Source organism: Pinus tabuliformis, chromosome 6, assembly GCF_031772625.1.
Source record: "Pinus tabuliformis cultivar Carrire ecotype Pingquan chromosome 6, CPIR1, whole genome shotgun sequence".
NCBI lineage: Eukaryota > Viridiplantae > Streptophyta > Pinopsida > Pinales > Pinaceae > Pinus > Pinus tabuliformis.
The window spans coordinates 2,078,310,091-2,078,337,891 of NC_142292.1; positions in this window are offsets into that span (position 1 = coordinate 2,078,310,091).

Sequence of the window (27,801 nt, forward strand, 5' to 3'; positions counted from 1 at the left end):
GATTCATAATAGAAGAAATGAAGAATTGATTTCGATTTGAAGATTCATGTCTTGTCACTGCTGCCAAAACATTTTTCAAAAAGATCATTTTTTTTACATAATATCATAGCTGTTGTAACTTAATTTACATATTGTTTTTAAATAAAATGTTGTTTCTTTTCTAATTTCTTTTATATTTTGTGTTTCAGGTGTTGCTTCATTCAAACTGTGACCCATCCTCAGCTTCAATACAGTGAACAACTAATTCATTCTTTGCGTGCTTGCATTTCATGCTTGTGCATTTTGCTGTTCCTTTTCTGAAGGGACATCGTTTGTGTGCACTTCTGTTGTTTCTGCTATTCCTTTTTCAAAGGGACAACAATTTTGTTTTACTGTTCCTTTTCCAAAGGAACAACACCTTTTGGTCAGCAATTCATTTTGTTGTTCCTTTTTCATGGTTCATTTTTCCGTTCCTTTTCCACGACTCATTTTGCTGTTCATTTTTCACGTTTTGTTGTTCCTTTCCGAATGGAACAACACTTATGCACTTTCACGTTTTGCTATTCCTTTCCGAATGGAACAGCACTTCTGTACTTTCACGTTTTGCTGTTCCTTTTCGAATGGAATAGCATTTCTGCACTTTCACGTTTTGCTGTTCCTTTCTGAATGGAACAACACTTTTGCACTTTCACATTTTGCTGTTCCTTTTCGAATGGAACAACACTTCTGCACTTTCACGTTTTGTTGTTCCTTTCCGAATGGAACAACACTTCTGCACTTTCACGTTTTGTTGTTCCTTTCCGAATGGAACAACACTTCTGCACTTTCACGTTTTGCTGTTCCTTTCCGAATGGAACAACACTTCTGCACTTTCACGTTTTGCTGTTCCTTTCCGAATGGAACAACACTTCTGCACTTTCACGTTTTGCTGTTCCTTTCCGAATGGAACAGCACTTCTGCACTTTCACGTTTTGCTGTTCCTTTTCTAATGGAACAACACTTCTGCACTTTTCATTTTTGCTGTTCCTTTTCCAAAGGAACGGCACTTGCGTTTTTGCTGTTCCTTTTCCAAAGGAACGACACTTTTCATTTTTTCTGTTCCTTTTCCGAAGGAACGGCACTTGCGTTTTTTGCTGTTCCTTTTCCAAAGGAACGACACTTTTGATTGTTGCTGTTCCTTTTCCAAAGGAACGGCACTTGCGTTTTTTCTGTTCCTTTTCTAAAGGAGCGACACTTTTCATTTTTGCTGTTCCTTTTCCAAAGGAACGACACTTGTGTTTTTGCTGTTCCTTTTCCAAAGGAATGACACTTTTGATTTTTGCTGTTCCTTTTCCAAAGGAACGGCACTTGCGTTTTTGCTGTTCCTTTTCCAAAGGAACAACACTTTTGATTTTTGCTGTTCCTTTTCCAAAGGAACGGCACTTGCGTTTTTGCTGTTCCTTTTCCAAAGGAACGACACTTTTCATTTTTGTTGTTCCTTTTCTAAAGGAACGACACTTTTAGTTTTTGCTGTTCCTTTTTCCAAAGGAACGACATTCGCATTCTCACACTTTTTTTTGTGTGTATTTTTGCTTTTTGGTGTGCATTTCCTTTGCTGTTCCCTACACGTTTTTGTTGTTCCTTCAAAAAAGCAACACTTTGGGATTATTTTCGAGAGCAACCCTTCCTTCCTCTTGTGGGATTATTCCTAGTTCATCTCAACCACATTTTCCTGATTCTCTTTCATGGCATGAAGTACACTACTTTTATGAGGACAAGAATTATGGATTCTTTTGAAGCGAGTTATTATCATTTACGTTATGATCTTTAACAGGACAACTCCTTGATGATAGATTATTTTCAAAAAGGGACACAATTATTTATATACTACTTTACTGCATTGTTTTCTGCTGTACATGATACTGATTGATCATCTTAATACCATGTTGGTTCCACCCTTCCTGGTTATAATCTTCTCTGTCTGTAATAAATGAGATTATGGGTATATTTTTTTCTATTGACATGTTCAACTTCTTCCACCATCCTTGCTCTTAAGGAGTACTGAGCCTCCCTCTTTTTATCATAAAAATGTGTAATAACAACAAAATTTTGTTCGCAAATAGAGGATAGGGGGTCTCATTACGAGCCAGCCTACCATGTTCATAAGGTTGTAAGAAAGTGACATTCCCATTATGGCCACCACACCAGGGTTATGATCCATTGGATAGCCAAATTATCCTTGGAACAGGAGGTCTCATCACGAGCCGACCTAATCACTTTTGCTACATCCCAGTGAATGGCGGTGTGGTTATCTGGTTACCACGCCAGCACACTGATCTCTTCTGTAGAACAGCACTGTAACTCTCCATTTATAAATTGAGGATCCTGGCTCATATGGGTTAAAAAGCAACCCTGTCGAGGCTATGGACGCCTGCTGGCAGTAGCGGCTCTGCTTATGGTATTGAAGTTATATCTTATCGTCAATTATTATTATAATACCCTTTTCTTATTTTTTTTCTTTTTATCAGAGAAGTTATTTCCTTAACTTTTTCCCTGTTTTGAACCTTTATGCATGAGAAATTGTTTTATGATCAATCGCATCATTTTCAGCTAGCATCCTATCAGTAAAGCATCTTTTTGGCATATTGTTGTTCTTTTTCTCCTTTTCATCACTTATCATCAATTCAAAGCGTCCTATCTCTTATTCATAACTATCTTTACACACTCTGCTCTCATTATAACCATAACTCTCGCTGTCCTATCCTTGATATGTGTACTCTACTGCTATATTGTTCATTCCTGTGCCTTGCCGTCAACATAACCCCTCTCATACGCTTTATGGTCATGGAATTCATTTTCTAATTGGAGGGGGGGGAATGTATGCATTATGGGATTGCATGTGATATGATTACTGCACTCTGCCATCACTTATTGATTTGCCAAAATATTAGTATTGCATGTATACATAAGTTTTTCTGATTGAAATTTTTGCATGCATCTTATCTGTTGCTATTCAAAACTAACACTATGGATTCAAGAACATTGTATGCAAAATAATGATTTGTTGGCAGGAAAACAACAAGTATGGGCAGAATTCTATTCATAGCATGACCACACTATTGCACTTAACAGAAGAGGCTCGCGAACGTGAACAATTCTGCAGACATGATGTGCTTACCTGGATTCCACCTTTTGTATCACTTTCAGCACCAACTCTGCCTACATCAGCTTCAACACATGCCAGTCCATATACGTCATTCCACATTTTCGGAGGTAAAACTTGAGGTAAAATCGCATAATTTTCTGATCTATTACAAATTTAGGAGAATTTCATAGAAATCCATTTTGAGCATTATTTATCATCCTTCATTCCACATCTTTACCACTTCCCCTTTTTCAACGACATATCATCTTTCAGTTTGGGGGAGTGTTGCTTTCATTCATTTCTTTCTTATGACCATGCCATTCATATTCTTTATCATCCATTGCTATTCTTATTCATTCTCAACACCTCCCTTATTCCATGTTGTTTTACACCAAGCATAGAATTCAACAGATAGTAGCAACCACCTCTATTTGTTTTCTAGCATCGCATGAGGGCATGCTAATTTTTCAAAGAGGGGGAGGAATTGCTACGCATGATGGATATTTTCTATTTTCTTTCTCATGTAAGGCATACAATTTCAGTGTAGAAATTGATTTCCATAATATTTTTAAAACTATGAACTCAATTCTTGTGATTTTTGGAAAACACAGACGTATCATTAATAAAACCCAGACAATTTCAAGATAAATTGGTTCATAAAATTTCGGAAATCATGCACTCTCACCTACAACCATTTTGTTTATATCTCATGATCCGTGCATCAAAACAGTCCGATTTTTGGATCATAAAGGCATTCATATATTATAAATCTACTTGCCAAATTTCAACAAAAGCTGGTTTGTAGTTTTTGAGAGAATGGTTAATGAAGTTTGCTGTTACTTATATCATATTTTGTTGCAACTTCATATATACATATAGTTGAATGTCAATGTAAAAATTGTTATGCCTTCATCAAGTTTACTAAAAGTGAATATTCATTAATTAAGGAAGAATTCATTTGTTCTATCCATTTCATGAGCTGAGATGAACATATTTTTTATTGCTTGGTTAACACATGGGTTTTGTCTTGGGGTGCATGAAGACATGCAATATATTCAGTTTTCGTTGCATGAGGACATGCAACATATTGAGTGTGGGGGTATGTTGGGCCGTTAATATGCCATTATTATTATCACTTTTAAACACTTATTCCACCCATTTCTATTATTCTTCATCATGTCATTTATTATAATTTATTATTTAAATCCATTTCATAATGATTTATGCTCTTATGAATGAATATTATTTCTTCTCCTTTATTTCTAATAAATTGATGATTATGCATGATTTTATCAATGATAGTTTTAATAAATCAGTTGTAACATTATTCACCATTTTTAGCCTCCAAGATAATTTCCAGATTGAAGATTTGATCATTAAAAGTACCAACTCAGAAATTCGCTGGAATAAGAAGTGACGATTTTGCGGTTGAGATTCTGGGCAAATGAAGCAGAATCTGGAAAATACGGAACATGGGTTTTGTCCAGAACGGACCCAATTAACTTCATTAAGGAACGGTTTGCCCAAATTCGGCTTGTACTGAGAGAAACGCAGGGTTCTTTGAGCACGATTTTCTCAGATTTATTGTTACGGCCATCCTCCAAATCTCAGCTACAAAGCCAAATTCGCCTTGTTCTTGTTGATCAAATGGTTAGAAGCAAACCAATTTTGTAATAGGAATCATGTTGTACTTATCCTTATTGTAACTTCTCTCTGATCTCTCTCTATTAAAATGAAAACAGAGATCAGAGATAAAAATGATATGGGATGATTTGGGGGAGATGAAAAATGATGGAAAAATGATGAAGAATGATGGTGGATTATTCATGATAGGATAGGGATTGTTGCATGCTGTAATTATCAAGCTTTTGTTGTTGTAATGATTCCACAATTGGCTGATTAATAAATGATTTGGGAGTTGCTGTTCATTCTTCTCATTCTGAAGTAACCCAGCAGCATCCGCTGGCGGCTAAGGGCCCAACCTCTGGTGGAGTACGCTGCTACTGTGTATCATATCTTTATAATTGATTTCGTGTGATGGTTTGATTTCCTTTTCATTTCTTTAAATTGTTTTTTTCAGTAATCTTTTGTTTATGAACATTTCGTTGAAATCATAATTTGATTGCGTCAGTGATAGAATTATTAATTATAACTTGAAATGTCCTGCTGATAATTCTAATCTAATGCTGCGCTATCTAATTAAGACTATGGTTCATTTAATTGCTTCTCATTTATAATTGCAATGGCTGTTCAATTAAGTTACTATTCAATTATAACTACGATTGCTGTTGCTTCAATAACTGCGATTAATGTTCATGCTGATAGGTTGCTGATTCAATTACATTTATAGTTGCTGTGTCTTTCTAATTACTTAGTTTTGCTGTTCAGTTCCATTTAAGATTGTTGTTTAATTCTAGTATTTTAGCATTGCTATTCCATTTCAATTGCTGGTCTATTTCAAGATTGCTGATTTGTTGTTTCATTTACTTGCCATTTCTTAAGGACAGACTCAGGCTGTAGTGAGTGTCAACTTCTGCTATTTGGCTCCCAGACCTCTGATCTGCTCCCATCAGTTATGAAAGGGATAGGTTATTGCCACCAAACCCTTGGCTGATGTGCTATTCTATTTCATCGTTATTTCCTTTACTTGCTGTTTCATTTATATTCATCAAGGACGATCTCAGGCTGTAGTGAGCCCCAACATCTGCTACCTAGCTCCCAGACCTCGGATTTGTTCTCATTAGTTATGAAAAGGATGGGTTATTGCTACCGAACCTTCGACTGATGCAATGCTTGGTGTGATTTAGCCTTTTGAAGTAGTTAAGTTATAGACATGCAGCCATTTACTTTTGTAGCTTTTAAGCACTATACTACAAAACATTAATCTTGAGTAAATAACCGCCTCAGACTGAGTACACTCTTGAAATAAAAAGTCGTCCCTGGGTTGATAATTAATGTGAAGGTAATTAGAGGTGAAAAAGACCCTTTTTATCGCTCCACAGGCAATTCGATCGACAATTGAGTTATGCCAATCGGAATTTCAACTAGTGAAGGACTTGGCAAGAGTTTCTTGTATCCGGGTGGAAGTTGCTGCGGTGAAGTAGGACGGTTATCCAAAATGCTTTTGGCTTCATCCAAAAAAGGACAATGGTGAAGAGTATGATCACCTTCACATAACCTACATGGAACTCTGACTTTTCCTTTTTGTCTACTGACTTCGTTTTCACTAGTTGATGGTGCCCTCTCAACTTGACTGTCAGGGGTTGATGACACCGAATGGTGCAAACAGGGAGACCATTCTCTCAAGATTCGCGGGATGCAAGGGCAATCTTGATGGTAATGTCTCTCCTTGCAAATTACGCATGGAGTTTTTGGTTTGGAAACTTTAGTGTGCGGATTTTCGCCAGATGATGAATTGTTGTTCCCTTGTTTAGCTAGCTTCTTCTTCTTCTTCTTTCCTTTATTTTTCTTCACGACTACTTGGTTTTTAGTGTCTCTAGTTTCACCAAGCAAAGAAGAAGAAGGGGAAGGAGAAGCAAACGAAGTAGAAGGCGAAGGGGTAACTTCAGTGTCATCTGGTTGCTGATTAGATTGTTGAGGAATTACGGTGTTTTGAATGACAGAGGTCGAGAAAAGCCAGACCGGCAGGCCAATTGTGATTCCCGGAAGGGACAATGTAGCCATATATGGAGAACCAATATCTCCCCAAGAGGAGAAAGGACTAGGATTCCCTCCAAGAGGGATTCCTTGATTGGTAGACTCCATTATCTCAACTTCAGATCAACGAAGGAACATGGATGTTATTCCATTTAAAATAAATTTTAAGATGCTTGGACGCAACTTGCTTTTTCAATTTATAAGAGTCAAGAAAAAGCTAAAGGTGACTCTAGTCGCCTTCGATTTTTAATGAGCCTGAAGTGACAAGTGCTCAGATGGACCTTTTCTTTTAAGGAGTCGAAAAGGAACGAAAGTGACTGCTCTGGAAGTCTAGATAGAGGGTTTACCAAATCACTTGTAAAACTGCAAAATACACCTTGGTGATAAATGATAGAGAAATTACCAAGGACTTATGTACGACAGTAAATCTTCCCGAATGTTGTGTTCAGTGCATTACAATCGATAGGGCAGCAGACACGGCTTCCCGAGGATAAAGGATATCAGCCTATTGTGGTCTCCCAGTATATACTCGACGGTATGGGGAGCACAAGTCCGTACTGACACTTGTCATATCAAAGAGGAGGAATCACCCAACCTTCGATGAAAACGATAGTTACCAGGTTTTACGACACCAGAACACATCTCTAGCCTAGACTTCTAGATGTGTTGCGTTAGATTCCAAAGCGTTTTTATGTTCATCGAGGTTTATTTTAGAGTTGATATTGCTTATAAGTTTGTCTTTCAAGGTTCACCGCGTGATGTAGATGTGAAATTCCTAAATATGCAATATAAAATGATAAACAGTCGTTTATGTTCTTTTAGCAATGAAAATCCTAGCTACAAAGGAAAGAAGATAATGATTTTTCTTTCAGCAGAGAGCATAAAGCACACACTAAATGCACTTTCCTAAATCAAATTTCGCAAGCAGTCAAAATGCAGATGCACATGCATGTATTTTTTTTCCGCTTTCTTAATGTGTGAATGACAAAAAGAAAGCTAAGTACAAATCTGAACTATTTTCTTTCAAAGCGACAATACTAACAATTTTTCTTTTCAAAACGAAAGCAAGACTAAGACGACACTTTAGGATTTCGAATTGAAAACTATTTTCGACACTTCAAATACTATAATTTCAAATCAAGTACAATGAAAAAAGTACAATCAACTATCTAGAAGAGGAAGACTTTACGACACTCTTATTTTGATTCAGAATGACAATTACGACACTTGCATCAAAAACTACAATTCGATTAGGCTACTTTTGACAAAAGAAGATTGTAAATGATTGACAAATACACAAAAAAATTTACAATTCCTAACTGATGGAGGCTAAAATAATGTGAAGGAAGATGATTTCAGTAAGAAGGTACTGATCATGAACAGCAAAACTACTGAATAAAGCTGAAAACAAGGAGAAAAACCAAATTTCACAGAAGAAAAAACAGTTCACTCAATCATCGCACTTGCAACACAAGGAAATAGGGATGCATCTCACTTGCAACACACGGGAGATGCGATGCATCTAGGTTGCATAGTTACAAACAGTGTGATGGGCCAGGGAGCGAAACTGAGCTTGGTTTTGGTTCAAAACTTGCAGCTAAGTTCAGTTATTTAGGCTGAGTAATGATGGACAGTAAACACAAAGCATAAGGGTAAGATCTGATGAGGTTCTTAGCTACCACAAGGGAACTTAGGATGCTTTGTAAGTTAGATTTTCAGTCCATAAACCAACCCAGAGATTAACTAAAGCAGCGTTTATCTACTCCACAATTTGCATAGCAAAGGCATTTCGAAGGCTAGCTAGCTAACTTCAGGCTCCGTCTGTAGTTTATAAAGCAAACAATAAACAAACAAAACAATCTATTCGTTCCCCAGTAGAGTCACCATTTTGTTATAGGGAAAACTAGTGTCGATTCGAACTGCTAGTCCCACTAAGACGGGTAGCTATCTTAGAAACAAACAATGAAAGCTTTTCAAGAGTTCCTTTAAGTGTGATAGATGGAAGGGAAGAACAGAATACCAACCTAGATCTTTTGCTTTGATCCTAGCTTGATTTCTCCTTTCCTTGATAGAATTTGTCACTCCTCTCCTACTTGTCCCACTTCAAAGAGTACCTGTAGAGTCAAAGTAACAACAAACTATCAAAGCATATCTATCTATAACATCATAAACAATGCAAAATTAGAAACACATTGACCATACAATTGCATTCATAAACGATATGATTCACAAATACAAGATCATATGGAGGAAAACTCAAAGAACTTTATTAATAGTAATGTAAGAGAGGATTACAACCCAGTTGTCTAATCGAACATCATCCTCCCAGTTGTAGAAGCCCTCTTCACCTCATGAACAAGCAAATCACCCAACAATGCAATGTCTCTTATCACCAAACCAACAACACTTCCTTACAAAATACAAAATTCTAGCCTCTAGATCTCTCAGATGAGGAATCCATTTATAGATGTCTTGCAAGGGTGTGAGTCAGCTCTAGGTTTTTGATTAGTTTCATTCCACTGATAGTTCTTGGTTCCACTTGGAGATTTCATGATCTCTTACTCATCCCTGGGTGAATTCAGAGAGGCAAGTGTCACAGGAGAAGTTTCTGGAAGATTCCATGATCATCCACCTTGCAAATTGTCTCTGCCATTTGTCTATTCTCACTCATCGCACCCCACAGAAGGCCATTTCAGTATGCATCACACCTGGCCAGTTAGGCAGTCAGTATGCATCGCACCTTGCCCATGGAGCAGTCTGTATGGTCCAGTTTTGGCCAGTTCTGAGTAGTTTTTCAGGTGGAACTTCTGGGAAATGATGTAATCAGTTGACCATGATCCTTTAGGGTGTGAAACAACACTTTTAGAGACTTAAGGAGTCCTTAGTTTATGGACATATGAGTTTGGGGTTGCAGTGCCCAAATATTTCTATAACACCTATGCACAGTTTTTTGAAAAAAAAATGAACAAAAAATAAAGGAGAAAGAAGAGAATGGCTTCCTATGCAGAGAGGTGAAGCAAGTAACTCTGTCAGGGTACTATCCAAGCTCGCTAGCAGTGGAGCAATGCTTTTGTTCCTAAAGTGACTCTAGCGGGGTACTGTCCAGGACTGCTAGTAGTAGAGCAACACCAAAGATGAAACTAAAAATCCGACAGTCAATATTACTTGTGTATTTATATACCCCTCATCCTCAATCGAAACAACTTAGTTTGACTTGGCTTGGTATGTGTGCTGCCGATAAAGAGAATGGTAGGGACTACATCTTTAACTCAAGCTAGTAAATAAGCTATAACAATCAAATAATTGAACAATAATTATAGAAAAGTTAGACTCGTTTTACATGACACAAAGTCCATATAGAGAGATGGAGTTCTACCAACGTGTTCCCAATGTTGTAGCGGCTACAACCACCCTCCAAAATTTTTCCTCTGCTTTGTTTTGGAGCCTCCCTTATAAATTATAGCAACTCATCTTGCACTGACCCGGGTACTTGTGCTTTGATTGAGCCTCATCTTTGGATCATGGCTTGTGTTTTCTCATTTGGTTTACTGTCTAACCCACAAGCTAATCTCTTGACTTGGTTTCCACCCAGTTCTGGGCTTGCCTTAGAGAACTGCGAAATCCTTGAGGGCAACCAACCTTTCTCTCAGGAATTGCACATTTCAAGTTGACAGTGAGCCTTTAGATTCAAAATTGCACAGAGCTAGTTAACAACGAGCCTTCAGCTAGGAAATTGCGCAGAGCATGAGAGGTAGCCCAAAAATTACGTAGAAGCCTTCTGCTCAGAGGCTGCCTAGTGCATGAACCAGGGAGTTTCCCGATTATCCCCAGAATTGTGTAATTTCTCTGGGAAATGCATGGCATCTTTTCCCGAAAAAGAAAAAAGAAAAAATTGAAAAATCATCCCTAGAAAATAGGGATCTATTTTTAGCATCTCGAAGGAGGCACTTGAGTTATTTTAGAAACTGCTGCCAAGTGTTTCTTTTTCCTTGATTTTCGGCATTCACATCGTAAACCCTAATTTGACCAAAACTATTTGAGTGATGATGCTAAAGCTCATTTTAACATTCGATCTTGGAGCTCTAGAATTCTTGAGGAGATCAAGGAACCTTTGGTGCGATCATTGTCTCTTTTATGGGTAAGTCTTATTTTTCTAGTATTTTGCCTCTTTTTCTGTTGCTTTTGCTTGTTTAGCTTGTGAGAGTGTTTTTTCACTTGTTTTGTTTTCCAATTGCTGGCATTTTAACTTGTTTTAGCTTGTAGAAGTGTTTTTTAATGTTTTGCATTGCCTTTCTGTTGTAGTGAAATCACAACATCCTCATTTTATTTTTTATAATAAGCATGGGGATCCTTTTTCTTTGCATGTATTTGGACTTTGAGTGTGAATTGATTTGTTTTGGATTAGTTAGCTTTCAATTATCGCTTATTTCATCTTCCCTTATGGATTTCAAATTAGTCTTAGTTTTTCTACTTAATCTTTCAGAATAAATAAAACATTTATCTTTGTAAAGATAATTAACTTTTTATTTTTCAAATATTCTAATGAAATATTTTAATAAATCATAGCCCCCGAGACCAAGTTGGATCTTAATGAAGTAACTTTAAGTTAAAAACCAAGACTAAGTGGCTTTGTATTAATTAAACAAGTGGTTATAATATATCGAAGATATCGAAGATTTGACATCGGAGGAACCCTTTTAGAATTCCTCAATGTCAAAACCCCAATTCATAATATAGTGGCTTATGTCGTAATAAAATAATATAATATCCAATCCATATAAGTGGCATGGAGGGAATATTAAATTCGAAATATGTATGTGGAAAACCATTTTTATAGACTTCAGAGTATTAAACAAACATATCATATAACTAAAGTCCGACCATTATATGTGCTATAATTTATAATCCTTGTCGGAGGGCCCCCATTCCACGTCATTGTTTCCACTCTCGCATATCAGAGGTAATGCATATCGGAGATTTCCTTTTGAGACAAATTTTAAAAAATCCAATATGATTCCTCACCGATATTCCAATATGCCAATCCCTCCAACCTTTGATCTCCAATAATCCTATTCCCCCAATCTCTAATCTCCGATAATCAAATACCTCCGATCTCCAATCTACGATATTCATATCTCTCTGAACGTCAATATCCTAATGCACCTCCCCCTCCGACTTCCGATATCTACCAAGCTCCGATAAGTCAGACCCAATATGCTTATTAAAGATGGTCTAATTGGAATATCACATCCACCTGTATATCAAAACTTCTAAATGGTAACAATTGTTAAAACCTTGATATAAAATCTTCGATACTATGCTCTGCTATAATGGAATCGATAAAGTTATTAAAGGGAGTTAAATACGATATTTCATCCACTCCATATCGGAGCCACCTAATATCGTAACTATTTCTTTTTGTATAATTTTTAAATTTTCGATGAGCTTACCTCTGATACCACTCAACTCATGCCACGTATAAGTAAAAACAACTTAATTAATTTAAAAAGGTCTCTTGGGATAGTATAATTTAACGTATTTTTATAGTTTAGTCTATGTTTTCTTTATTTTAATAAAAAAGCCAACTATTTACCATTAATTATGTTTTCTGTTTGACTTCCAATATAGGGTTGATTGCGAAAACATATTGGACCGATTGCGAAAACATATCAATCACCAATGCAATTCCTCCCAGTTGAAAAATGGATTTCTCAATTGGTAAAGACGTTGTTGAATCAGTTGAATAGCGATTACATTGGCTGTAAATTATTCCTATCCATTCAAAACAAGAAGGATCATTCTTATCTGCGCAAACCAAATTGGGAAATTCGTTCTGTTATGTTCATCTATGTTTGGTCAGAGTTTCAATCAAATTCATCTTTGTTGTAATTAACTCTGTTGTTAAGAGAATCGGGGGAGGCTGTTAGCTCTGTAAATCTTGTACAAATACCCCTGAATTTGATCTTGTTTAGGGAGAGGTTGTAATCAACTCATGGGAGATTCCCTGTAGTTGTTCAATTTGTGCATTAGCACTATTGTTATGTACATAAAGGCCGATTACAGATAAAACACAGGGTTTCTGGTTCTATTCTCATTGCTTTACACTATTGCAGGCAATTTTACTATGGGTCTAAGCTAATCCAACGAGATAGAGCTTGCCACCTTTAAGGCAGAGAACTATCATCAAATGTATCATTTACCTTAGCTCGCGAGGCGCATGGACACACTTTTCTATGCCACCCACAACCAGGTGAACACGAGAGATATAGTCAAGCGCTGGGGGAAAGAGCCATCAAAATTTAGAAAAACACCCAATCATGTTTATAAGAACAAGTCACTCAGGAAAGCCTACCAGTTTTTTATCATATTTTCATGCCAAATATATGATCGAGAAAGCATTGAGACCTTTCCTAAAGGTTGGGTAGTTGTGTTGGACCAGTTGGTGAGTGATGGAAGGCCATTCAACTAGTCGGACTTATTGGCTTATCAATTAAAGTCCATGTGACTATCACCTAGAATCCACTCAAGGATGATCAAGTTAGATTATACATGTTTGCATACTTACTAGATGCAATCTATGCCCTACAACAGTTTCCTAGCATGAGCTGGACATGGAAACCGAAAGAGGTTGCCGTAAACATTTATTGCAAGTTTCTTTCTGACTACAAATACCAAGGATTAATGGCAAGGCTAACTAACCATTTCATCATCTCATTGTACAAGCTGATCTTTCAGCTCAATCCACCTTACATGTCCCAAGAAGCGACGGAGGCGATACTTAACATTGCAGATTGGTATGCCTCACTCGACGACACATTCATTAGAGTGTTTGGCAGAGAGAATCCTCCACATGTTCTACCAAGGTATTCCATGGACAAGATGGTCATGCAAGAGGTCTCATATCACCTCTCCATAGGATTATCAGCAGGACTACACAGGAAGAAGAAAGCACCATGGCCTGCTCTTCCTTTGTGGATAGGGTTATATGAGGTTAAGAGCTTGAAAGATGCAGATGATGAAGCTAAGGAGATATTGAAGTTTGAGTTTGATACCAAGGAATTTAATCCATATGATCCCCACAATATTTGTAAGAACCGTTGTGAAAAGGTGTACTATCCATGGATCCACGAGAAATTTGACTGGCACGAGGAGGACCCTTGGAGATATTGTTCTAATGATTCCAAGCTCCACGAGCCGGTCAGTATAGCCACAACTTGGAAGGCTTCTCTACAAGCAGCAATAGTGCAGGAAGAAACAACAACAAAAATAATAAGCATCAATCTAGCATAGGACAAGGGTAAGAGGAATATTTTCGAGAACCCAGAGGCAAAGCAAAGCTACAATATGAGAGTAGATCCCATCACTAAGAAAGTAGCTTTGGCAACAGAGGCAAAGAGGGAGCAAGGAATAAAGAGGGCAGAGCGAAGGAAGAAAGAAAAGCAAAGGCTGGAGGAAGCAGAATGGAAGTTGCAAGAAACAAAGAAGAAGTTGAAGGAAGTTCAAGAGTTGAGAAGGACAGAAAGGGAAGAGAAGTAGAAAAAAGAAGAAGAATAAAGGCAAGGCGCGATGAAAAATAAAATACCGACCATATAGGTTGAAGAATCAGAACAACCAAAAACTAAAGAAGAGGAGGGATAGATGAAATATCGAGAGCTTACTCAACAGATTGAGAAACTGATCGAAGTAACAAACATGGAGTTGGGGGGTGAGCCACAAAATGAAGATATCGAACTCATGCCAAGAGCACCCTAGGTCACCACTCAGTCTCCACCACCTCTAGTGTCAGAACCATACTCGAGCAAGAAAGGAGAAGTTTTTCTCCTTGATGATGATTATATGGTTATGGATGTGTATAATATTTCATTGGATGAATTGCAGAAGAATATTGTACATGCGCAGGGGAAACACTTTTCGGCTAATCACGCATCACCTACATTCATGAAGGAAAGGGTGATAGTGTAAGATGTCAGAAAGAATCCAATTGCAATTTTTGATGCTACCTTGGCCTATGCAGGAGCAACGAGCTCGAATTTTAAGTTCTTGTTGGCCAATAATGCATAAATGGAAACTAACTTACAGGCAACCAAGAAATTGGCCAAACAACTCAGAGAGAAGAGCACAGTTTCCACAATGACAGAGATGAGGAAAGTGATACTTGAATAATATCAACATTTGAGACTCTCAGGCAAAATATCTATGATGGATTTGTCACCGTACATAAAGCAGTTGTCCATGTGCATGGATTACAATAGCGGAGCAACAAGTTTGTTCAAACTCTCAAGAACATACATGCTTCCATTGCCCATGTGCAAGAGTGGACAATGCGGTACAAAGGGGACCCACATCACTTGCCAAAGATGATGAAGCCTCAGGAAGAGATGGAGAGAAAAAAGGTCTAGATGTTGATCCAAATATATGAGCAGGTCGCCCCATTCATCAATAGCATACAAGCCTCATATGCACGGTTGTACAAGAGTTTGGATGTCATGGTGAGAACGCATATGATCACTTCAACAGATTCCCTCACCGAGTCTAAACAAAAGACGAATTCCAGCTAGAGATTGACAGGTACATGGATCAGCTAAGGCGAGAGGCCACCAGGTATGACTTGGAGCTCAATGCACATAACATGCAGAAGTACATTGGTGGTCTCGTCATGGTCAAAAGCATATTTCACATGCTTCAGAAAGACACCATCAAACAGTTTGGGGACATCATCGCACACTACCAGGCTTGGCATGAGTATGTGACTGAGAAGCACCAAGTGAAGGTTGTCGAGTTGGTCTTTCCCCAAACTTCGAAGTCATAGTGTTTTATCTTGTTAGTCTATCTCTAGCCTATTTTGTCTCACATGGGTACATGTGGAAAATGTAATATTATTTGTAAATATGTTGTAAGTGAAATTCCAAGTGTCATTAGTGGAATGTGAAAGGTCATCATGTTATGTAATGATTTATTTGTAAAGAAGTTGAAGAGTCATGAGGGTAGTCAAAGAGTCACAAATGGAAATGTCAAGGGTCACACCACCCTTTTTTATAAATAAAACCTCATAAATCATAGAACTAGATTTTGGGAGCCAATATTTTGGCTAGGATTAGGCTTAGAAAAGGCTTGGGAGTATTGTGATAAACCTTGGCTTCTCCACAACATAGAGTGAATATACTTCTTTGGAGGAGAAAGTGTTATTGACTGTAATGTTGCATTATTGGGGCTAGTGGTCGTCAATGGTGTATGTATGGATGGAACTTTCACTTATAATAATAATATCATAACCAACACGCTTTCATGCATATGTTGTTATTATAGTTGGACTGTTCTAGTTGCTTTAGAAATGTATGTTGTTTAACTTATTCATTTTCTTATGAACTACTTTGTATGAAATTGTATGAACCCTATTGAATGTATGTTGTTGGATTAACCCATCACTTTAATTTGTGGACTATTTTTCATTTTAGCTTATGATGTCATTCTGCTCGTGGGTTCCTTTCAAGATGGATACTATTACAGGCTTCTAAGGGGCACACTTCCTTTTCCTCTCCATGTGTTAGAATCCCCATGCATCGCACTTGATTCATTGCAAGGTCACACACTTGCTTCAACCCAAAGTTATCATACTTATCTCTGCACGCTACCATGTTCAAGGATTTACATTACCACCCACAGTTGGGACTCTTACTCCAAACGGTTTGAGGTCTATTTGGGACTTCTTATGGGTTATATCCCCTAAATGTTGGTAGGTCCAACACCATCAACGTGTCCCTTACATCGAATTATTTCACACCTCTTTCTCTACCTCAGACCTTGACCGAATGTAGCCCACTGAAAATATTTCTTTGAAATTATATTATGAATTTGAATCTGAACTGCCCTGTTTATAGTTGTTTCCCATGCTTAATTAGCTGACTTAATAGGAAGATGAGCCGACATGTCCATTTGAGAGATTATATTATTATTTTGAAGTCGACTTGAAGGAGGTGACTTTGTCTTGGTCCTGGAGGGCCTTCTTATACTTTTTATGACTCATACAAAAATATAACGTGCTCAAGAAGGGTCCTTCATGCATGACATAGACTCAAATTGGCTTTTATGACTAGATGAAAAATCCTAAAGGCTCTCAACGAGAGCCATCACTAAAATAAAATTCCTTTCTCATGAAACCGATGAGACATGCATTACAATAACAATTTTCTTTTTTCTTCTTTTCATCAATTACATAAAATCACAATTACACATGTCATTATGAAGAATGAACCTAGTTACACTTTTGAACACTCCCTCTTAAATAGGGAGGTATTCATAATGGTACTTCGTCATTCTCAAATTGAAGAATTTCTCATAAGAAGAGTTGAATTGGTAACCCATCTGTTTAACATCATATCAACCAACATTCTCACATATCAAGTCCTTGACTAACAACTCTATCTCTCCATGACTCTATGCACAATGATGGCGAGACCAATGATGTATAGACACCCTCATCCTTGTCTCTCTCGGAACATACCCCACCCGGATTCTTAGGGTGTGTTCCACCAGGACTATTCTTATCTTGGATTCCCAATCCTCCAAGAATATCGGTCCTCTACAACTACTCTTATCTTGGATTCCCTAACTCATCCTCAAATATATCAGATGCAAGATGTTTACCCAACCCTCCATCATGTCTTCCCAATTGAAGAGAAGAATGATGTGTATATCTCTCCCTCTTAATTAGGGAGGACATATCTATTCCAATAAAGGAATGTACTCATTCCTACAAAATTAATGTACCTAACCTCCCTATTGGATTAGGAATTTCCAAGTTTCTTCCAAGTAAGAAACTTTTTTCCAAGCTCCCTCTTAATTAGGGACCTACAACATCTCCTCAGGTGGAGATGATGGGACAACCAACTGCTTGAATAAATCCTCATTATGATGTCATGAACTTCTTTTCATTGTTTAGGAGTCTTCATGTTTGGGACTTCTACATAGGGAACCAACCATCCATCACTTTCATCGATGAGTTAGTCATGTCATCATCAAAAAGTGATCCATCAGTCCATATCTGGCCTTCCTTCATGCCATGCTGCTTTATTCATGCCATGTTTACTTAAGGATCTTTCATCCTACTACATGTGCATCTATGGTGGAAGACATCCATAGATATTCCCTTGGTAACCCTACATAAACCTATCTAGATAAAAATAAGGAATGTAGATTAAAATCAACATTACCTTTGTGATGGTATTTCATCATGACATCTTCTAGTTTGCATCATCATCCTGCATAGATATCGACACATATCTCAAAGATATATATTGTCAATGTTCTCTTTCTTTTTCATACTCCATCAGAGTCTTCATATCTTCCATGGAGATATCCTAGTCAAAACTTCTTGGTATTTCATACGTTGATTGCGTTTACCATGGTTGCATATTCCATGATCTCTTCCTTCCTCCCATCACTTATTTCATTCCCAGGAGTTTCCAATAAGAGTTCCTAAATTTTTGTCAACCACCTCATACTTCTAGTAAATGTGTGACCCATGCATTCTTGCATTCCTTGAAGGGAGGATATACTTCATTTTGATTATGCTCTCAAGATTGATCATTGATCCATGTTACCTATAACCATATGACATGACTCTTTAATATTGAATATAAGCATACATACCTCATTTTCCTTTGGGTCATTCAGTCTTCCAGTAGCAACTTTCTTGATTGAAAAAGCTTCAATCCATTACTCTACCTCTTTTGTGACATCATACCATCATCCCATTAATTCCACAAGTTTGGAGTTCTTGATGAAGTACTTGCTTCCCCTCATGATCTGTGAACCTTTCAATGAAGATTCCATCAGAGAATCTTGTGGATCTAAAGTATCCCCATCAATAGATGTTTCCTTTTGACAAATGTATGATGAACCTTGTACTAGATGACCTTGCCATTTATGTTTCCAATGAGATTCCCAAGAAATATATCCTTGAATTCCATAGATTCTAACTATCTTTCATGCTTCTCTATGATGATGTCCCAAGCTCTTGCTTTTAATGCTTCTATGATGCCTTGATGCATCCCATCATTTTTCTTAGTGAATCATGATGGCCATATCTTACAACAGAATAATTAGGAACTTGAAAAGAACTTATGTGAGGAAGACTATCTCAATAGTGGACATCTATTACTTCCTCCTTCTTGGATTTCTTCTTTTTAGCTTCCTCCACTTCCTTGGTGATGCGGGATTCTTCTCTTCCTCTTTTGTTATTATCCTTCTTGAGCTTAGGACAATCTCTCCTATAGTGCCCATATTGTTGATGCCCATAACATTATATTTTAGCCATGTTCTTCTTATTTTTCTGAGGACCAAACATTCCAAATTGTCCCTTTCATTTTGTCATTGTAGGATAAGGTTGATTTTTCTCACCTGCTCCCACATCAGATTTGGCCTTTATTCTAGATTCTTCAATCTTGCACAGTGACCATAGATCCTGGAATGGAGTAGCTTCTTTCTTCCCATAAATACTTGAAGTAAAGTTCCCCCACTCCTCTTGTTGTTCCATGTGGATATTGGTGGCCACCCGCTTATTCCACCTATACCTCTAGTTAGTTTCATTTGTTTCCTTGTTTGTTGTGGCATTTACTATTTTTATCAGTTTTTCATGTCCTAAACTTCCAGAGAATTTTTGACCCCCTAGACGACATTTTTTTGAGGTCTGCAATGAGCCCAAAACCATAAGTAGGGGCCTGCCACAAATCCTGTAGTACTCATAGAGATATTTCCAACAAGATATCATACGCATCAAATGAAGATAATATGATCAAGTTATGACCCCAAGAAGTTGGTTGCCCAACTAACTCCAGTGGGGCCAGTAAACTCTTGGCGTTCCATCTCCCGGGGTTAGGGTTTTTGTTGTTTAGGGGTTTCCATTTATTTTCACTAATAAATAGGCCCTTGAGCCTAATTGTAACACAATTGACAGGCATGTAGCCACAACATCTCTTCTCAGAGATAAGTTGTCATTGGCCATGCTAGTTTATTTCCATTATGTTTTTAAGCATATTTTAGTATTTGATATTAATGAAATGAAGTGTTATTTCTGCTGCATCTTGTATTTATGGTTATATCGGTAATTTTTTGCATTCCTGTTTAAGTTCAGGTCAATGTTATTAGAGCAGTGTTCTCTTTCTCTATTTTTCTTTGCATGTTCCCAACGAGGTCGGGATATAAGGAGTTAGGGCTAGAACTGGTCAAATGTTTGCAATACCAACCTTGCAAATCCTGACGACCTCCCATGGTGGAAGAGAAGAAAAATGAGGGGGTAGGAGATCATTTCAAAATCTTGCTCAAAGAAGCCCTCGAGTGACAGAGGAACATGATGATGGACAACTTTGACCAGATCCTTCAGCGGCTACCCAAAGGCGATACATCTTCTTCCAGCAACCACTCTAGAAGCGCCATACCCTTTAAGGTACAAGTTAACTTTGACATCCCCATATTTGAAGGCCAGATAGATGTGGATGAAGTAGATAAATGGTTAAATCTTCTAGAAGGATATTTTTTTGTTCATGATTTTTCCATCCGGGAAAAGTTTACTTTCACACTTCTAAAAGTCGCCCCCATGTCAAAGACTAGTGGGAAACCTACTGTGAGAAGAAGGATGAAAGTCCACCCTCACTATTTTCATCCACACCCACTTGGAATTCATTTTGGGACACCATCAAGGAGAAATAATACCCTGTCGGAAGCTATGAGGATAAATACATAAAGTGGATCATGATGCGATAGGGAAGGGACCAAGACATGCCAAAGTTTGCCAATGTTTTTCATACCCTTTGCACAAAGTTGGGTATCAAGGATTCTGAGCAAAATTTGGTACTCAAGTACCGTGGTACACAGGTACATCTAAGATGAGATGGAGTACCAGGACATCTCCTCGCTCGACATGACATACCGATATGCTGTCAAGATTGAGCAGAAGTTTAAACAAAAGAAGAAAGACTTTGGATCTGTGAATCTAAAGAAAGAGAAAGGCACCCCCAAACCACAGAGCAAAGGAAAAATCCAAGGTGGAGTGACCTAGGACAACCCACCGAAGCCACAAGAAAAGAAAAACACCACAAAGACAAATAAGGACATGGGAAAATGGTGTCAGTTCCATAAGAGCTTCACTCACAACACAGGTGAGTGTCGGGCCAAGAAGTCACTAGTGGCTGGGTTGAAGGCTTCCGAATCAAACACATGGTTTGACTCTGAGTCAAGGATTGAAAAGGGGAATGAAAAAGGGAAGAATATCATTGACGTGGAGCCTAGTGCCACCGTAGCCACCACCAAGATAAAAAAAATGAGCCTGAAGATCCATAGGAGGGGGGAACGCATCTTCCACTTGCATATGTTGGTGAAGGGTTCTTTGTTGTAGTTCATTGTCGACATCGGGAGCCAAAATAACCTCATTCTAGTAGAGGTCATGAAGCAGATGGGCCTACTGATTACAACACATCTACAACCATACACCATCGGGTGGCTACACCAAGGATGAGATCTCTATGTCAGCTAGTAGTGCTACCTTCTCTACAACATCGAGCCCTTCATGGATGACGTACTGTGTGATGTTTCTCCTTTTGAAGTTTTTAATGTATTATTAGGATAACCACACTTGTGGAATCAACATGCTATATATGATTCTATACATTTATCTATGATTATTACTTTGTGCAATAAGTTGTATAGGATACCAAAGCTAGCCTTGCCTACCGTCATCTCTTTGATCTCTACAAAGCAATGTAGTAAGATCATTTCACAAACCAAGACATTTGTTTTCCTTATCATTCGTCCTCAGGGCAAGAAGAATATTATTGACACAACTTCCAGACAGGGATCCTCCGCACAATAGCAACAGGTGGAAAAGGCCGTGGAGGAATACAAAGACATTTTCACCTCACCTATGGGGGTACCTATGCACTATCAAGTAAATCACTCCATCGATATGACCCTAGACATGCTGCTACCCAATGGACTGATCTATCAATGCTCTATTCTAGAGAACGATGAGATCAAAAGGAAGATTCAGGAGTTATTGCAGAAAGGACACATCAGGCCAAGCTCATCACCCTATGGGAGCTTGATTGTATTGGTATAGAAGAAGGAGGGGACTTGGAGACTCTGTATTGGCTATCAGGCACTGAACAAGACCACTGTTTGGATAGGTACACAATCCCCCTTATTTATGAGCTTCTGGACCAACTTAAGGGGCCCAAATATTTTAGGAAGATTGACTTGAAGTTTGGTTATCACCAGGTGCCTATTGGACCCTTTGATGTGTGGAAGACTGCCTTCAAATCTAAGGAGGGCCTTTTTGAATTTTTTTTCTTATCATTCATTGTCACGACAAGAAGAAGATTATTGACACGAATTCCAGATAGGGATCCTCTGCACATCAGCAATAGATGGACAAGATCATCGAGGAATATAGAGACATTTTTGCCTCACCTATAGGGGTACCTATGCACTGTGAGGTCAAGCACTCCATCAATCTAACCCCAGACATACAGCTACCCAATGGACCGATCTATCGATGCTCTGTTCTGGAGAACGATGAGATCAAGAGGAAGATTCGGGATCTATTGTAGAAAGGGAACATTGGGCCAAGCTCATCACCCTATGGGAGCCCAATTGTATTGGTACAGAAGAAGGACGAGACCTAGAGACTTTGTATTCAATATCAAGCACTGGACAATATTACAATCTGGATAGGTACCCAATCCCAGGGTTTATGACCTTCTGGACCAACTGAAGAGGCCCAAATATTTCAGTAAGATTGACTGGAAGTTTGGTTATCACCAGGTGCCTATCGGACCCTCTGATGTGTGGAAGACTGCCTTCAAATCCAAGGAGGGCCTTTTTGAATTGTTGGTCATGCCTTTCAGGTTGACGAATGCCCTCACAACCTTCATGAGATTGATGGATGACATATTGTGACCCTTCATCAATGAATTCGTAGTGGTGTATTTATATGACATATTGATCTTAAGCCATAGTTGGGAAGAGAACCTCCACCATATTCGACAAGTCCTTCAAACCCTGCAATAACACAATTTGTCTGCCAATTTGGAGAAATTCACTTTTGGCATGACCCAGGTTCAATATTTTGGGTACATCATTGATGAGAAGGGTGTGCGTGTGGAACTAGCCAAGATACAAGTCATTTAGGATTGGCCAGTCCCAACCACTCTAATAGAGCTCTGCAACTTTCTAAGTCTTGCCAATTTCTACTGCAGGTTCGTGTTGGGGTTCTCTCATTTCACTTGGACTTTAAGTCAAGTCACCAAGGGAAGAGCGAAAGCAAATTTATTTTGGTCTAAAACCCAAAAAAATGTTTTTTTCTGAGTTGAAGCATCGGCTTTTCTCCACACTAGTTCTCACATTACCAGACCTACAACAACCATTTGAGATTGACATAGATGCCTCTGACTATGCCATTGGTGCAGTTCTTACTTAGCAAGAGCATCCGATGGCTTACCACAGTGAGACACTTATAGACACAGTCCGAAAGTATCCCACCTATGAAAAAAAATGTATTCCATTGTGCAAGCCTACCGTCAATGGAAGCATTACATTATGGGGAAGGAAATGGTCATCCACACAAACCACTGACCCCTGCAGTTCATACAAACACAAGGGAAGTTGCCGAATGATCGCCATTAGAAATAGTCCACATACATGAAATAGTTCCATTTGAACATTAAGTACAAGAAGAACATCAATAATGTTGCAGAATGTCTTAGCCGACCACCACTCATGGTACTAATCATGGTGCTTGACTCCTATGGGCACAAGACTTCAAGGTGGCCACATCTTACAAGAGCGATCTAGGATTCCGTAGCACATACCAGACACTCCTGGAAGGTAAGTAAGTTTCAAATTTTCACCTCCATTTTACACTATTATGCCACCTGGGACACATCTGTGTTCCTTCAAGCAAGCTTGCCAAGATGATTTTGGAGGCATGATACAATCGGGTCGGTTGAAATTTTTTAGTAGAAAAAACAATGGCAGTACTATAGAAATATTTTTTATTGGCTGAACCTTTGTCAGGATGTTAGGAAGTACATTAGATCTTGCACTGCCTACGCCATTTCCAAACCAACCATAAAGAAGCAAGGCATATATACTCCTCTTCCTACTCCTAGTCGACCTTGGGAATCCATCTCCATGGATTACATGTCGGGCCTTCCTTCTACCATGCACGACAACAACTGCGTTTTCATGGTCGTCGATAGATTCTCTTAGATGGTCATTATGGTAGCCTGCAAGAAGAGTATCATAACAGAGGCCACTGTTAAGCTCTTCTTTGAGTGAGTGTGGGAACGGTTTGGGATCCCTCATTCCATTGTCTTAGATTGGGATAGGAGATTCCTGAGTGCATTTTGGTCAAGTCTCTGGTCAATGTTGGATACAAAAATTACTAAGCCCATGACTTTCCACCCCCAAATTGATGGCCAAACAAAGTTCGTCAACAATATGATCATACACATTCTATGCATGTACAACTTGAAGCATCCACACACATGGGATGAAATCCTCCCCTATGTCCAAGAAAACTAAAACAGAGCTCTCCATAGCTCGATGGGACACAAGAACTTTCAGGTAGGGCTGGGATTTCAGCCATTATGTCCCATTGATGTGGCCATACAATTTGAAACTACTCTAGAAGATTCGACTCACATCCAGTCTGAAGCTAACAAGGCTAACAAATTTATTGAGAGCATTCAACACATCTTCCAGTAAGTCCGTGATATATTGGACAAAGCTAATGCTAAGTACAAGAGGTGCCATGATCAGCATTGGGTGTCGCACATGTTCTAGGTGGGCAACAAATTTTGGCTACATTTGCAGAAGGAGCGCCTCGCTGGACCCCATCCCAAGCTTTGCCCACTCTGATATGGGTCATACACCATCACCAAGGTTACAGGGCATAATGCCTTTGAGCTCAGTATTCCACCATTGCTTGGTTTGCACCGAGTGTTCTATGTGGACCACCTTCAACCATACTTTCCAACATTGCTCGACACATCCTACATTGCAGAACAACTCACACCAGCAGAGCTAAGCCTAGACTACATGGAACAAGACACAAATGATTAGATAATGGAAAAGCAGATCAAGAACACTCACCAACAAAGGATCTAGCTATATAGAGTTTTGGAAGTTGGCCAACTCCTTCACTAGGGAAAGTGGTTCACTAGGGACCAGGTTCGACATAAATTTCCTCACCTCATGGAGGCTATGCATGCAATGGGGACCATTTCTTCCTAAGGAGGGAGGAATGATCTAGGTGGATATTGGTGGCCACTCGTCTATTCCACCTAGAAATCTGGTTGATTTCATTTGTTTCCTTGTTTATTGCATCATTTACTATTTTTATCAGTTTTTCGAGTCCTGAACTTTCGTAGTGGTTTTGACCCCCTAAATGACATATTTTTAAGGTCTACAACAAGCCCATATCAAGGGCATGTGCCTACCACAAATCTTGTAGTAATCATAGAGATATTTCCACCAAGATATCATACGTGCCAAACAGAGATAATATGACCAAGTTACGACCCCAGGAATTTGGCTGCCCAACTAACCCTAACGAGGCCCACAAACTCTTAGTGTTCCATATTTTGGGTTTAGGGTTTTGGTTTTTTAGGGTTTTCCCTTGATGTTAAATAATAAATAAGCCCTTGAGCCTCATTGTAACACAATTGAGAGGCATGTAGCCACTACATCTCTTCTCAGAGATAAGCTACCATTGCCTGAGCTAGTTTTATTTCCATTATTTTTGTAAGCATATTTCAGTATTTTCTATTAACGAAATGAAATGTTATTTCTGTTGCACCTCTGTATTATGGTTATATTGGTAATTTTTTGCGTTCCTGTTTAATTTCGGATCACTGTTAGTGCATTTAATACAACTGTAGTCATTTCTCCATCAAACATGACTTCTTCAAGATCTTGTATTTGATCCTGGATCTCGATATCCTTATAAAATATGAGGCTATTCCATCTTCCCTTGACATCATCAACTTGTATATTTCTTTCCTTAATGAGATGACTTCTCCAATAGTGCTTACGAAATACAACTCTCGCAATTTGTCATAGATTTCTTTTGAAGTTTCGAGTTTAGATACATATGGGATGAGGGGATTCCTTGATGGATTCTATGAGAATCGTTTAAGCCCTAACTTCCCCTTTCATATACTTGGAAAGAGCTTGAGAATATTCCTTTCTTGGTTTAGTGATATAACCTTTGAGATGTTCCATAACCTCATTTTCAATTATATTCCGATCTATCCTTTTCTTCCATGCAAGATAGTTTGAAGCCCCAACTAATCCGTTGCTTTCCTTACAAAAAGATATTTTGACAAATTCAGATGTTGACATAAATATACATACTTGGTAGGATGCTCCTTCTTTGTGTTTCTTCCTTGATGTTGATGATGATATAGAGGATAGAAAAATTCTCCTTGATGAAGGTAGTTTTCTTCAAGAATTATCCTTGATCTCACAGAGAGTGAGATGGAACTGCCTTTTGATCTAGCTTCCTTTGGATTAATAGTCTTCAAAACACTTTAAATTGAGTATATGTAGGGTTTTGGACTTCTCCCTCTTGATGATGATCCCAACACTTCTTTGTAGACTTCTTTGATCTAGGGTTATGATGTTTCCTTGAGTATCTCTTGATAAGATGCCCTTCCTTGACTTAGTCACCTTAGCTCGGAAACCATGTTGAGAAATCTAGGTCCTAACAATAAAGTGATTCCTCTTCTATTAGTAACTTCTTGCAAGTGATTTTACTTAGTTTAGATTAGGATATTCTTTTACTTTAGCTTATTAGTGCTCTTCCTCACTAAACAACTCCCAATGCATAAACCATAAAGAGACAATAGACATAGAATATAGGCTATCATCCAGGGCCAAAAAATTTCACTCTTTGAGAGGAAAACCCGAACAAATTATTCTTCTTATCGATTCCAATTGATGAATTCCAAGACCAAGACCATGACCTAGAACCTTGACCAAAATGACCTCTTCAAGACCAAGTCAACTTTCTGCAATTTAGCCTTCACTTCTCCAACTCAGATCTGAAATTTTTGGCCTCCTTGACTATAGTCTCTGGCATGTTGTAGTAGACTCTCCTTTCTCGCACGTGTGATTGATAAAGGATAAATTATGTCCCTTTATTCTTTGCTTTAACTAGATAAGAGCTCTATGTTAACTCGGCCTATAGACAACATTATTTCCTTCACTTGGATTCTTAATCTCTACAATTTTGACTTTTTTGCTATATATATTTGCCCTTACCTTTCCTCACACGTGTGATAGATGTTTACCAGAAACAGACCTGTAATCTCTTCGATCTTCCCTCATTTTCTTCATTTGGATGTAGGGCTTCTATTGTCTCTTAGATCGAAATATTTAACACCTCTTTCTTTTCCTCAAAACTTGACCGAATTGTAGACCACCAAAAATATTTCTTTGAAATTTTATTCTGAAATGGAATCTGAAATGCCCTATTTATAGTTGTTTCCCATGCTTAATTAATCAAATTTATAGGAGGATAAGTCAATATGTCCATTTTAGAGATTATATTATTATTTGGAAGCTAACTTGAATGACGTGACTTTGTCTTGGCCTTGGAGGGCCTTCTTATACTTTTTATGACTCATACAAAAATGTAACATGCCCAAGAAGGGTCCTTCATACATGACATAGACTCAAATTGAATTTTGGATGAAAAATCCTAAAGGCTCACACTGGGAGCCTTCACTAAAGATAAAATTCCTTGATTATGAAACCCATGAGACAAGCATTACAATAATAATTTTATTTTCTCTTTTTTTCATCAATTACATAAAATCACAATTACACGTCATTATGAAGACCAAACATCCCCAACAAGGTTGAGGTATAAGGAGTTGGGACTCGAACCACTTGAGCCCTTGTGATATGGCCTCACCAACCCCAATGGCCTCCCATTATGGAGAAAAGGAAAGATGAGGGAATAGGACATCCTATAAAATGTT